A 14,416-nucleotide genomic window follows, 5' to 3' on the forward strand; every position below is an offset into this window, starting at 1 on the left:
TTTTTTTTATGAGATGGAGTTTCTTATTTGTTGCCCAGGCTGGAGTCCAATGACACGGTCTCGGCTCACTGCAACCTCCACCTCCCAGGTTCAAGCAATTCTCCTGCCTCAGCCTCCTGAGTAGCTGGGATACAGGCATGCACCACCACGCCTGGCTAATTTTGTATTTTTAGTAGAGACGGTGTTTCTCCATGTTAAGGTTGGTCTCGAACTCCTGACCTCTGGTGATCCGCCCACCTCAGCCTCCCAAAGTGCTGGGATTACAGGCGTGAGCCACTGCACCCGGCCAATTTTTCTGTGTTTTTAGGCAACCACCATCCTCTAGTTTAAAAATGTTGGCCCAATATTTTTTGTTAACACTGTGAGTCAAATAAAACATAACTGCAGGCCAGATTCAACCCTGGGCCACAATTTTGTGAACTTTCACTGGGCTTCCTCCGCCACAGTCCTCGCCGTTACCTCCAGTATGTGTTGACAAGAGTAGAGAACAGCCAGGGTCACCATGCATGGTTGTCTAGAGTGTGCACTGCCCAAGGGCACCACACCTAAGAGGGCACCGTTTCTATCACAGGCATCTAAGATTTGTACTAAGAATTTCCCCAGTTTTCCAGCAGAGGGCAGTCACATGTCATGCTCCAACGAAATTGGCACATCACAAAAATGTTCAGCAGTTGGAATAATCTGTCCTTCTGTAATCCACACAAAGGTGTTACAAGAATTAACAGCAGGCCAGGTGTGGTGGCTCACACCTGTAATCCCAGCACTTTGGGAGTACGAGGAAGGAAGATCACTTCAGCTCAGGAGTTCAAGACCAGCCTGGGCAACATAGTAAGACCCTGTCTCTAAAAAAATTTTAAAAATTAGCCAGGCATGGTATTGCATACCTGTGGTCCCTGCTACTCGAAAGGCTGAGGCAGGAGAATCACTTGAGTCTAGGAGATGGAGGCTGCAGTAAGCTATGATCACACCACTGCACTACAGCCTGGACAACAGAGCAAGACCCTGTCTCAAAAAAATAAAAAATTTTTAAACCTAGCAGCAGCCCTGAGGGTGGAGAATATTGAAATTAATGATCCTACTCTTTTGAGTTATAAAAATGGAAGTTCCAAATAGCAAGCATTGGTGAGGTTGGAGAGGAACTGGGGTGCCTACATTGCTGGTAGAAGTTAAATAGGTACACCTCCATTTGGAACTTTTCCGCAGCCCTTAATCAAGTTGAACATACAAATACTCATGACCCAGCAATTCCACTCGGTGTATATCCAGCAGCACCCATACCGGGTGCACCCAAAACATGTTCCAGACCATTCATAGGCACACTGTCTGCAATGGCCCACACTGCAATGAGCTCCACTGTCCATCAGTAATGGAAAGGGTAACTTGTGCTATATTCACATGGGAAATATATTCCGCTGTGCAAATGCACCAACTGCTACTATGCATAGTAATATATGAGGACAAATCTCATAAAAGTCACCTTAAGTCAGTGAAGAGAACATCCCATGTGATTTTTGTTTCCATAAAGCGTAAACAGCAGGCAAAGCTAATCTCTGGTGTTTGATGTTGCGATAGCAGTTTCCCTTAGAGGTAAATGGGTAGTGGCTGAAAAGAGACACAAGGGGCCAGGCACAGGGGCTCACACCTGTAATCCCAGCACTTTGAGAGGTTGAGGCAAGTCAGGACTTCGAGACCAGCCTGGCCAACATGGCAAAACCCCGTCTCTACTAAAAATTAAAAAAAAAATTAGCCGGGCATCATAACACACGCCTGTAATCCCAGCTACTCAGGAGGCTGAGGCAAGAGAATCACTTGAACCCAGGAAGTGGAGGTTGCAGTGAGCCAAGATCATACCACTGCACTCCAGACTGGGCAATAGAGTGAGACTCCATCTCAAAAAAAAAAAAAAAATAGACACAAGGGAACCTGCTAAGGCAACTCCTGGTACCAGTTACCAGTTCTTGGCCTGTTAGGAACCGGGAGGTTCAGCAGGAAGTGAGCAGCAGGCAGGAAGGTGAAGCTTCGTCTGTATTTACAGCCACTCCCCATCGCTCGCATTACCGCCTGAGCTCCGTCTCCTGTCAGATCAACTGCGCAAACCCTATTGTGAACCGCGCATGCGAGGGATCTAGGTTGTTTGCTCCTTATGAGAATCTAATGCCTGATGATCTGCCACTGTCTCCCATCGCCCCCAGACAGGACCCTCTAGTTGCAGGAAAACAGGCTCAGGGTTCCCACTGATTCTACATTATGAAAGTTGTAGAATTATTTCATTCTATGTTATAATGTAATAATAATAGAAATATAACGCACAATAAATGTAATCTGCTTGAATCATCCCGAAACCATCTCCCCGACCCGGGCCCACAGAGAAATTATCTTCCACGAAACTGGTCCATGGTTCCAAAAAGCTTAGGGACCGCTGTTCTAAGGGGCTAGGGAGGTTCTGTTTCTTGACCTGAGCGGTAGGCACGTGGGTGAGTTCACTTTCATCCTTTCACACTCCTGCTTTGCACGTTTTTCTGTCTACATGCTATACTCCAATACACATCTCAAAAGACAATTACATATATGTGTGTTAGACAGAAAGAAGGAAGAGTGGAGGGAGAGAAAACCACCACATTCAAGCATCGCCGCCTCTAGGTGTAAGGTTCATTCCAGGACTGCCTGGAGTTGGTGACTTTGCATTCCTGCAGAGGAAACCCACTTCCTTTGATTGCCTGTGTTCTCGGGCGACTTCCCATATCTGCTAACCAGAAATCCTTCCTTGCAGCCGCCCCTGTAACGGGGCTGGCATTTGCAATTCGAAAGTGTCTTTGGCCTTGTTTTTCCGAGGAAATGAAAACGCTATGCGTTATCAGCATATCATCCAACAATTTATCATCACGTTGGCACCTGACAATGTTGATTTATGATTCCAGCAGGAAGAGCAGCCCCCCAAACCCCCACCAGTTCAGAAATGGAGACATCGAGGAGTCCTGAGCAACAGGCAGGAGAGACTATGAAGTTATCGTAGACTCGATGTCCACAAGTGCCGGTGAGAATGACTATGCAGAGACCGTCTGAGCTCCCTGCAGATCTCACGACTCTTTTCCTCCTCCCCTTGCTCCCAGGTGCTTTGTCTCTCACACTCGGCCCCTGTGGAGCTGTTCTGCCTATGCAAGCAGAAATTGAGAGGTGCCTGGGGTTCCTGTCCCCCCAGCCAGCTCTTAGCCAATGGCGAGCAGATTCCAGAAAGTGAAAGCCCTGCACCCTTTGCCTGAGTCTGGACAGACCCTGGGGCATAACTTACGCTGCAGTGCCTTCCTGCAGGATTGGGCCAAAGCCACCCCAGGGGGATTTTGCCAAAGGATCTTACTCTGGCTTGGCTCCTGGGTCCCCTCCTCCTACTCCCTTCCAGACCTCCTGGGACCATGGCATTCCTACGTGGCTTGCACACAATTCCTTACCACAGAGTTTGCTTCTGGGGAACCTGACCTAAAACCGAGGGGAAAATGGATTCTAGCATTTTTCAGATTCAGAAACGGGAGACCCAAATGGCCCGGGCCTCCCGCCTCCCGAACACAGGCCTGTGTATCAAGTTTCTGCAAGCACAAGCAAGAGGCTTGCAACGTGTTTGCAAGCAGTCGTCATCATTTCCAGGATTGGCTATGACTCGGGTTGCAATGTTTTATTTCAGTTCACAGACAGACACGGGCCACACTCCAGGGCTCATGCCCACATCCGTAGCTTGGAACTCGAGATGCACTGTCTAGGATGGCCAACATCAGGACGGCACCCACCAGCAGACAAGCCTGTTCCCAGAATAGCCTTCTTTTTTATTTTTTTGAGACAGGGTCTGGCTCTGTGGCCCAGGCTGGAGTGCAGTGGTGCAATCATAGCTCACTGCAGCCTTGACCTCCTGGGTTCAAGTGATCCTCCCACCTCAGCCCCCCAGCCCCAGTAGCTGGGACCACAGGCATGCACCACCACACCTGGCTAATTTTTTTTTTTTTTTTTTTTTTTTTTTTTTGTAGAGACCAGGTTTCACCATGTTGCCCAGGCGGGTCTCAAACTCCTGGACTCACGTTATTCACCCGCCTTGGCTTCCTCAAGTTCTGGCATTACAGACGTGAGCCACTACACCCAACCAGAAAAACCTTCTTAACCCATGTGTTTCTGAACCTTGATTTTGTTTTATTTTAATTTTTTATTTTTGAGACAGAGTCTCACTCTGTCACCTAGGCTGGAGTACAGTGGCATGATCTTGTCTCACTACAACCTCCACCTCCCAGGTTCAAGTGATTCTCCTGCCTCAGGCTTCTGAGTGGGTGGGATTACAGGTGCCTGCCACCACACCCGGCTAATTTTTGCATTTTAGTAGAGACTAGGTTTCACTGTGTTGGCCAGGATGGTCTCGAACTCCTGACCTCAGGTGATCCACTCGCCTCGGCCTCCCAAAGTGTTGGAATTACAGGCGTGAGCCACTGCGCCAACCTGAACCTTGATTTTAAATAAACTAATCTAAGTTCCAGTGGTCTTCCCTTAGTTTGAAGTGGAAGATAGATTTTCTTCTCCTGGAATCAAGTCTGCTATGCAGTACAGCAGGTGGAAGGTCTGGGAGCTCAAAGACCTGGGAGCTCTGCCACTCACTAACCACGCACCCTGGGATAGGCCACTGGCCCTCTCTGCCCTCCAGATGTCCCATCTGTGCAATGGACACAAGAACGCCAACCTCTCAGGACTAGAGTGAGAATTGTCCAATAATATTAGGCCAGGTATGGTGGCTCACACCTGTAATCCCAGCACTTTGGGAGGCCTAGGTGGGTGGATCATTTGAGGTCAGAAGTTTAAGACCAGCCTGGCCAGTATGGTGAGACCCCATGTCTACTGAAAATACAAAAATTAGCCAGATGTGGTGGCACTCACTTGTAGTCCCAGCTACTTGGGAGGCTGAAGCAGGAGAATCGCTTGAATCTGGGAGGCGGAGGTTGCAGTGAGCTGAAATTGGGCCACTGCACTTCAGCCTGGGTGACAGAGCGAGACTCTGTCTCAAAAATAATAAAAGTAATAATATTATTATTACTAAATGGAACTGGGCACGGTGGCTCACACCTGTCACCCCAACACTTGGTTGAGGGCTCCACCTGGAGGATCGCTTGAGGCCAGGAGTTCGAGAGCAGCCTAGGCAGCATAACAAGACCCTGTCTCTACAGAAAAAAAAAAATTGTAATTAGCTGGGCATGGTGGCACACGCCTGTGGTGGCAACTAGTCAGGTGGCTGAGATGGAGGACCGCTTGAGCCCAGGAGGTGGAGGCTGCAGTAAGCTATAATCACACCGCTGCACTCCAGCCTGGGCAACAGAATGAGACTTTGTCTCAAAAAAAAAAAAAACAATAGAGATGCATTGCTTCACAGTTCCAGAGGCTAGACGCCTGAAACCAAGGTGTTGGCAGGGCCCTGCTCACCCTGACCCTGTAGGAGAGGACCTTCCTGGCCTTGGCGCATGGCTGCATGACTCCAACCTCTGCCTCTCTTATCACATGGCCTCTTGTCTTTTCTCTGTGCATCTTGTATGGACATCAGTCATGATGGATTAAAGGTTCACCTCCCTCTAGGGGGACTTCATCTTAACCAATGACAACTGCAACAACTCCATTTGCAAATAAGGTCCCAATCACAGGTTCTGGGGGCTAGGACTGCAAAGTTTGCTTTGGTGGGAAACACAGTCCAACTGATACCAATGGATAGACAAATAAGTGGTGGTATTCCATACAATGGAAGGTTGTTCAGTCATAAAAGGGAATGAAATTCTGATACATGCTACGGCACAGATCAAACTCGAAAACGTCATGCTAAATGAATGATGCCAGACACAAAAGGCCACATATTGTACAATTCCACTTATGGGAAATAGGCTGAACAGGCAAATCCATAGAGACAAAAAGTAGATTATAGGGGCTGGAGGGAAGGGAAGAATGGGAAGTGATTGCTCATGGGCATGGCGTTATTTTTAGAATAAGAAAAAATGTCCTGGAATTAAACAGCAGTGACAGCACAATTTTGTAAATATACTAAAAACTACTGAATTGTACACTTTAAAAGGGTGAATTTATGGTATGTAAATCGCATCTTGATTTTCAAAAAAAAAAGACCCTGTTTAAGAGGATGAAAAGACAAGCTACACACTGGCAGAAAATGTTTGCAAACCACATGCACCCCAAAGGACTGGTATTTGGAGTATATTTTTTAAAAAGGAACTCTTCAAAAATCAACAGTAAAAAACAATCTAATTAGAAAATGGGCAAAAGAAATGAAGAGGCATGGTTGGGTGCAGTGGCTCACGCCTGTAATCCCAGCACTTTGGCAGGCCAAGGCGGGTGGATCACCTGAAGTCAGGAGTTCAAGACCAGCCTGGCCAACATGGCAAAACCCCACCTCTACAAAAATGCAAAAATTAGCCAGGCCTGATGGCGGGTCCCTGTAATCCCAGCTACTTGGGAGGCTAAGGCAGGAGAATCGCTTGAACCCAGGAGGTGGAGGTTGCAGCAAGCCAAGATAGTGCCATTGTACTCCAGCCTGGGCTACAGAGCGAGACTCTGTCTCAAAAAAAAAAAAAAAAGAAGAAACATTTCACTGAAAAACATACACAGATGGAAAATAAACACATGAAAAGATGTTCAATATCATTACCTACTGGAGAGATGCCCATTAAAACCACAATGAGATATCATGAGACACTTACCACAACAGCTAAAGTAAAAAATAAAATAAAAATAGTAACGCTGGGCGTGGTGGCTCACGCCTGTAATCCCATCACTTTGGGAGGCCGAGGCAGGCCGATCACAAGTTCAAGAGATCGAGACCATCCTGGCCAATGTGGTGAAACCCCGTCTCTACTAAAAAAAAAATTACAAAAATTAGTTCGGTGTGGTGTCGCGCGCCTAAGTCCCAGCTACTCAGGAGGCTGAGGCAGGAGAATTGCTTCCACCCGGGAGGCAGGGGTTGCTGTGAGCCGAGATCGTGCCACTGCACTCCAGCCTGGGCGACAGATGGAGACTCTATCTCAACAACAACAAAAATAGTAACAACACAAAATGCTGGTGAGGATGCAGGGAAACTAGATCCCTCATATGTTGCTGGTGAGAATGTAAACTGGTACAGATACTCTGGAAAAGAGTTTGACTGTTTTTTCAAAAACTAAACATGTACGTATCATACAACCTAGCGATTGCACTCTTGGGCATTTAAACGAGAGAAATGGAAAGTTATGATGACACAAAAACCTATACATGATTGTTTGGAGCTGCTTTATTCATAATAACCAAAAATGGAAAACAACTCTGAATTGTAATCCCCATGATTCCATTAATTCCCACATATCAAGGGCAGGACCACGTGGAGGTAATTGGATGATGAGGCCATTTCCCCCAGGCTGTTCTCGTGATAGTGAGTTAGTCTCACGAGATCTGATGGGGTTTTTTTGTTTTTGTTTCTGTTTTTGTTTTTTTTTGAGACAGAGTCTCGCTCTGTCACCTGGGCTGGAGTGCAGTGGTGCAATCTTGGCTCACTGCAACCTCCACCTCCTGAGTTCAAGCGATTCTCCTGCCTCAGCCTCCCAAGTAGGTGGCATTACAGGCGCCTGCCATTATGCCCAGCTAATTTTTGCGTATTTTTAGTAGAGACAGGGTTTCGCCATGTTGGCCAGGCGGTCTCGAACTCCTGACCTCGTGATCCGCCCACCTCGGCCTCCCAAAGTGCTGGGATTACAGGCGTGAGCCACTGCGCCCCGGCTGAGATGTGATGGTTTTATAAGCATCTGGCATTTCCCCTGCTTGCGCTCACTCCATCCTGCCACCCTGGGAAGAAGGTGCCTGCTTCTCCTTTGCCTTCAGCCACGATTGTAAGTTTCCTGAGGCCTCCCCAGCAGTGCAGAACTGTGAGTCGATTAAATCTCTTTCCTTTATAAATTACCCAGTCTCAGGGGGTATTTCTCCATAGCAGTGTGACAATGGACTAGTATAAACCCCTTGCCCTTCAATAAAACAGTAACATCCTCACCCCGAACACTTCTAATTTTATTCATTTATAATTATATAATTAATTTATAATTAATATAAAGGAACAAACCATAGATACCCATAATAACTTTTATGGTTCTCAAGGGAGTTATGCTGAGTGAGGAAAAAAAGCCAGTCTCAAAAGGTTACATACTATAGGAATCCGTTTATAAAACATTCTTTAAATGTAAATGACAACGTTACAGAGAGGAAGAACAGATTAGTGGTGGCCAGGGATTAGGAACTGGGGTGAGTGGGTGGGTGTGACTGTAAGGAGTAGTGATGGAATAGTTCTGTATCTTGATTGTGGTGGCCGTCACACAAATCTGCACAGGTGATAAAATTACATCACACACACACACACACACACACACACACACACACACACACACACAGAGCCAGGCGTGGTGGTTCATGCCTATAATCCAGCACGTTGGGAGGCTAAGGTGGGAAGATCACTGGAGGCCAGGAGTTCAAGACCATCCTGGGCAACATAGTGAGACTCTGTCTGTACAAAAATTTTAAAAATAGCCAGGCATGGTGGTGCATGCCTGTAGTCCCAGCTCCTCAGGAGGATGAGGCAGGGGGATCACTTGAGCCTAGGAGGTCAAGGCTGCAGTGAGCCATGATCTCGCTACTGCACTCCAGCCCGGGCAATGGAGGGATACCCTGTCTAAACACACACACACGCACACACACACACACACACACACACACAAATGTATGCATATTGCTTGCTGTTAAAATCAGAATTAGGTCTGTGGATTGTACCAATGTCAATTTCCTGGTTTTGATGTTGTGCTACAGATATGCAAAATGTTACCCTTGGAGGAAACAGAATGACGAGTACGTGGGACTTCTCTGTACTTTTTTTCTTCAATTTCCTATAAACAGAATTATTTCAAAATAAAGAGTGTGCTGTTGTTGTTTTTAGAGACAGGGTCTCACTCTGTTTCCCAGGCTGTAGTGCAGTGGTGCGATCATGGCTCTCTGGGCGGGGAATGCATTGTTGTGATGAAAAATAAGACAGAAGTGGAAGTCACTGGGTTGGAACTCTGGGAAAGATTTTTTTTTTTTAAGTGGCTGACTATGCCTTTTTTTTTTTTTCTTGAGATGGAGTCTTGCTCTGTCATCCAGGCTGAAGTGCAGTGGTGTGATCATAGCTCACTGCAGCCTCAAACTCCTGGGCTCAAGCCATCCTCCTGCCTCAGCCTCCCAAGTAGCTGAGACTACGGGTGCTTACCATTATGCTCAGCTAAATTTTTAATTTTTCTAGAGACAGGAAGTCTCACTATGTTGCCCAGGCTGGTCTCGAACTCCTGGCCTCAAGTGATCCTCCCACCTCAGCCCCCAATTACAGACTTGAGCCACGGTGCCACAGACAATGCCCTTTAAACCACTCTTCTTCCTCCTATCTGGAATATGGATGTGATGGCTGGTGCTGCAGCAGCAGTTGAGACCATGAGGTAACCTTGAGAATGGAAGCCCAGAGAATGCAGAGGATGGCGGGGACAGAAAGACAAGGAGAGCCTGGGACATGGGGACTCCACAGAGCAGGAGACCTGACCTGGGCTGAGCTGCCAACTTCTGATATTTAAGCCACTGTTTTTCTGCTACTTGCAAACTCATCCCTCAGTCCCCACCCAGGGCTCAAAAGACCAGTGAGAATCTGGAGAACCAGGCTGGAACAGGAACAGGAGCAAAGCCATCCCGAGACTTAAGAAGCAAGGGGCCGGGCACGGTGGCTCACGCCTGTAATCCCAGCACTTTGGGAGGCTGAAGTGGGCAGATCACCAGGTCAGGAGATCAAGACCATCCTGGCTAACACGGTGAAACCCCATCTCTACTAAAAATACAAAAAATTAGCTGGGCGTGGTGGCGGGCGCCTGTAGTCCCAGCTACTCAGGAGGCTGAGGCAAGAGAATGGCGTGAACCCAGGAGGCGGAGCTTGCAGTGAGCCGAGATCGCGCCACTGCACTCTAGCCTGGGCGACAGAGCGAGACTCTGTCTCAAAACAAACAAACAAAGAAAAAAGCAAGAACCATACCCAGGAAGGTACGGGTGGCCCCATCATTGTCACAAGGCGAGTCCTCTCCTTGCAGGAGCAGCTGGGACTATAAACAGTCACTGGCAGGCAGAAGCAAGCCACACCCTTTCCTGGAAGCCAAGTCATGGGTTGGGACAAGAAAAGAGACTCTATAAGTCTGTACATTTTCCTTCTAAAAGTCTCTCTTTGACCCAGGCATGGTGACTCATGCCTGTTAATCCCAGCACTTTGGGGGGCCAAGGCTTCAGGATGGCTTGAGCCCAGGAGATTGATACCAGCCTGGGCCACAGAGCGAGACCTTGTCTCTATATTTTTTAATTTTAGAAATAACTAAAAATAAACAAAAGTCCCTCTTGGGAGATTTTGCTTGTTTATTTTATTTATTTATTTATTTATTTATTTATTTTGAGACAGAATCTCACTGTCACCCAGGCTGGAGTGCAGTGACACGATCTCAGCTCACTGCAACCTCTACCTCCTGGGTTCAAGCCATTCTCATGCCTTAGCCTCCCAAGTATCTGGAATCACAGGCGCCCACCACCACACTCGGATAATTTTTTTGTATTGTTAGTAGAGACAGGGTTTCACCATGTTAGCCAGGCCGGTCTCCAAATCCCAACCTCAGGTGATCTGCCTGCCTCGGCCTCCCAAAGTGCTGGGATTACAGGCATGAGCCATCGTGCCTGGCCGATTTTGCTTGCTTATAGTTATGATGTTTCCAGAGAGAAACATACCCACTCAGTGTTGCAAATAAAACAAGAGTTACAAATAGATGTTTCCACCATCCCTCCAGTCAGGAAGGCTTTCTCCACCATGCTGACCTGGAGATGGTGGACGATCTCTTGTGCCCACATCAGATAAGCCTTGCCAGGTCAGAAGCCCAGTTGTTTAGACAAGCAACGAAGCCTGTCTCAGCAGAGAATTAGAAGCACCAAGGGAATATCTCCATATGGCTTCATATACTGTTGTTCCCCCTTGACCACGGTTTTGCTTTCTGCAGTTTCAGTCACTCATGGTCAACTATGACCCAAAAATATGACATGAAAAATTCCAGAAATAACCAGTCATAAGTTTTAAATTGCATGCTGTTCTGAGCAGCATGATTAAGTCTTGCAACACTCGGCTCCATCCCACTTGGGACATAGGTACCTTTGTCCAGGGAACCCACACTGCACATACTATCCACCTGTTGTCACTTAGTAGCCATCACGGTTATCAGATCGAGAGATCACAAGAAAAGGATTAGTACAGTATAAGATATTGAGTAGGCTGAGCATGGTGGCTCATGCCTGTAATCCTAGCACTTTGGGAGGCCAAGGCAGGTGGATTGCTTGAGGCCAGGAGTTCAAGATTGGCCTTGCCAACATGGAGAAACCCCATCTCTACTAAAAATACAAAAATTAGTTGGACATGATGGAACATGCCTGTAATCCCAGCTATTTGGGAGGCTGAGGCAAGAGAATCGCTTGAACCCGGGAGGCAGAGGTTGCAGTGAGCTGAGATCACGCCTATGAACTCCAGCCTGGGAGATAGAGCAAGACTCTATCTCAAAACAAACAAACAAACAAACAAAGATATTGTGAGAGAGAGAAAGAGGGAGAGAGAGAGAGAGACCACATTCGCTTAACTTTAGAGAGAGACCACATTCACTTAACTTTCATTACAGTGCATTATTATAATTGTTCTACTTTATTATTAGTTGTTTTTAATCTCTTACTGTGCCTAATTTAGAAATTAAGCTTTATTATTGGAATGTACACATAGGATAAAACATAGTATATTAGGGTTTGGTACTATCTGAGGTTTCAGGCATCCACTGGGGTTCTTGGAACATAATCCCCACAGATAAAGGGGGACTCCTGCATTGTTTATGAGGGAATAAAAGGATAGTAAAGCCCTTTGAAGTCCTAGAATTTCCCTCTCATTGTAATTTTCAAAAATTTAAGGGGGCTCTGACCTCACAAGGGGAGTCATATGGTTTGGCTCTGTGTCCCCACCCAAATCTCATCTTGAATTGTAATCCCCAGGTGTTGAGGGAGGGAGGGACCTGGTGGGAGGTGACTGGATCATGAGGGTGGTTTCTCCCATGCTGTTCTCATGGTAGTGAGTGAGTTCTCACGAGATCCGATGGCTTTATGAATGGCAGTTTCCCCTGCGCTTTCACTCTTCTCTCTCCTGCTGGCATGTGTAGAAGGTCCTTGCTTCCTCTTTGCCTTCCGCCATGATTGTAAATTTCCTGAGGCCTCCCCAGCCATGCGGAACTGTGACTCAATTAAACCTCTTTCCTTTATATTAGGTTGGTGCAAAAGTAATAGTGGTTTTTGCCATTGTAAGTAATGGCAAAAACCACACTTCTGTACCAACCTAATAAATTACCCAGTATTGAGTAGGTCTTTATATTGTGAGAATGGACTAATATAGGGAGGAAAGCCCTAATTTTGACACATTCTAAAACAAAGGACCCCACAACAGGGACTGGGGAAGAAAGGCAGGAAAAAACCCCACTGACTTTTAGAATCTTTCTTCTTTTGCTGCTGATTCAGTTTCTAGAGGAAGAGCAACCAGTTGGGTCTACCTTGGTTCACGTGACACCATTTGGCTTCTGGAGGGGAGCCCTGCTTACAAACCTCAACCCAACACCACTGGGTGACATCCAGGGGGAAAGGGATGGACACTTCCTCAAGAGGAAACCAAGGGGAATGGAGAACTGGGGAACAAAGAAAAAATAATGTCCATTCCAGTTAATTTAAACTTTTTTAAAAAAGAAAACTGAAGCTCCAGATATGCAAGGTGATACTAAGATAGCATATTTGTGCTTTAAAAGAGTTTGAGGCCGGACAGAGTGGCTCATACCTGTATCCTTAACACTTTGGGAGTCTGAGGTGAGAGGCTCACTTGAGGACAGGAGTTTGAGACCATCCTGGGCAACACATCTAGACCCTGTCTCTACCAAAAATCTTAAATTAGCCAGGCATGGTGGCATGCACCTGTAGACACAGCTACTCCCAGAGGCTGAGATGCAAGAATCGTTTGAGCCCAGAAGGTCAAGGCTGCAGTGAGCTATGATGGCACCACTGCACTCCAGCCTGGGTGACAGATCAAGACTCCATCTCTTTATTTATTTATTTATTTATTTATTTATTTATTTATTTATTTATTTGAAATAAGGTCTTGCTCTGCTGCCCAGACTGGAGTGCAGTGGCGTGATCTCGGCTCACTACAACCTCCACCTCCCAGGTTCAAGCATTTCTCCTTCCTCAGCCTCTGAAGTAGCTGTGATCACAGGCATGCCTCACCACACCCAGCTAATTTTTCTGTTTTTAGTAGAGACAGGATTTCTCCATGTTGGCCAAACTGGTCTCAAACTCCTGACCTCAGGTGATCTGCCTGCTTCAGCCTCCCAAAGTGCTGGGATTACAGGCATGAGCCACCATGCCCAGCCCCCATCTCTTTTAAAAAAAAAAAAAAAAGAGAGAGAGAGAGTTTCCATGTCCAAATGGATTCTATACTTAAATCAACCTGGACAATTATGTGGGTCTCTCCAATCACACAAAGAGAAGTGAAACAGTCCCTGACATCAACAAGTTCCCAGTCTAGAAAGGGAGCAAGATATACATGCCACAGAGCAAAAAATGATTGGTAAGAACTGTTAAAGATAATCTATCCAAGCACCATGGGAGAACAGAGACCGGGGTCGTTAATTCTTCACAATCAGAGTACGCTTCCTGTTGGCGGTGGCATTTGAGTAGGAGATGAGAATAGAGAACAGAAATTTGGAACAAATGATGTAGAGCTTTGAATGTCCTGCCGAATTTTTCTGTAACAGTATTGTTGAAGTTTTTGAGCAGAGGAATAAACATGATCTTATCTCAGCAACAATGTAGAGATTAGATTGCCCCAGCGGGAGAGATTAAAGGTTAGAAAACCAGTAAGAATGTTGTTGCAATAAGGCAGATGAGAGATAAGGGCCTGCTTTAGAGGACTGGGAAGTGAGGGTAATGATGGGAAACCACATTTCAGGGAGCTGGACTGGGCAGGTCCTGATGAATAATTGGATGGTGGAGGTCAAACAGAAGATAATGCAAGACTTCTGTCTTGGGCGATTTGGCGAATGGTGATGCTATTATTCAATCCGGGAAACTCAGGAGCAGTGTGCAAGGGGAAGAAGGTGAGGTTGATTGGGGTCAGATAGAGCTTGAGATATTTCAGAGATACACTGGTGGAAATATTCTGCAGGCTGCTGGAATTTTTCTTCTTTTTTTGAGACAGGGTCTTGCTCCGTTGCCCAGGCTGGAGTGCAGTGGCACCATCTTGGCTTACTGCAGCCTCAAC

The sequence above is a fragment of the Pan paniscus genome, chromosome 6 (genome assembly GCF_029289425.2).
Source record: "Pan paniscus chromosome 6, NHGRI_mPanPan1-v2.0_pri, whole genome shotgun sequence".
In the NCBI taxonomy this organism is placed as follows: Eukaryota; Metazoa; Chordata; class Mammalia; order Primates; family Hominidae; genus Pan; species Pan paniscus.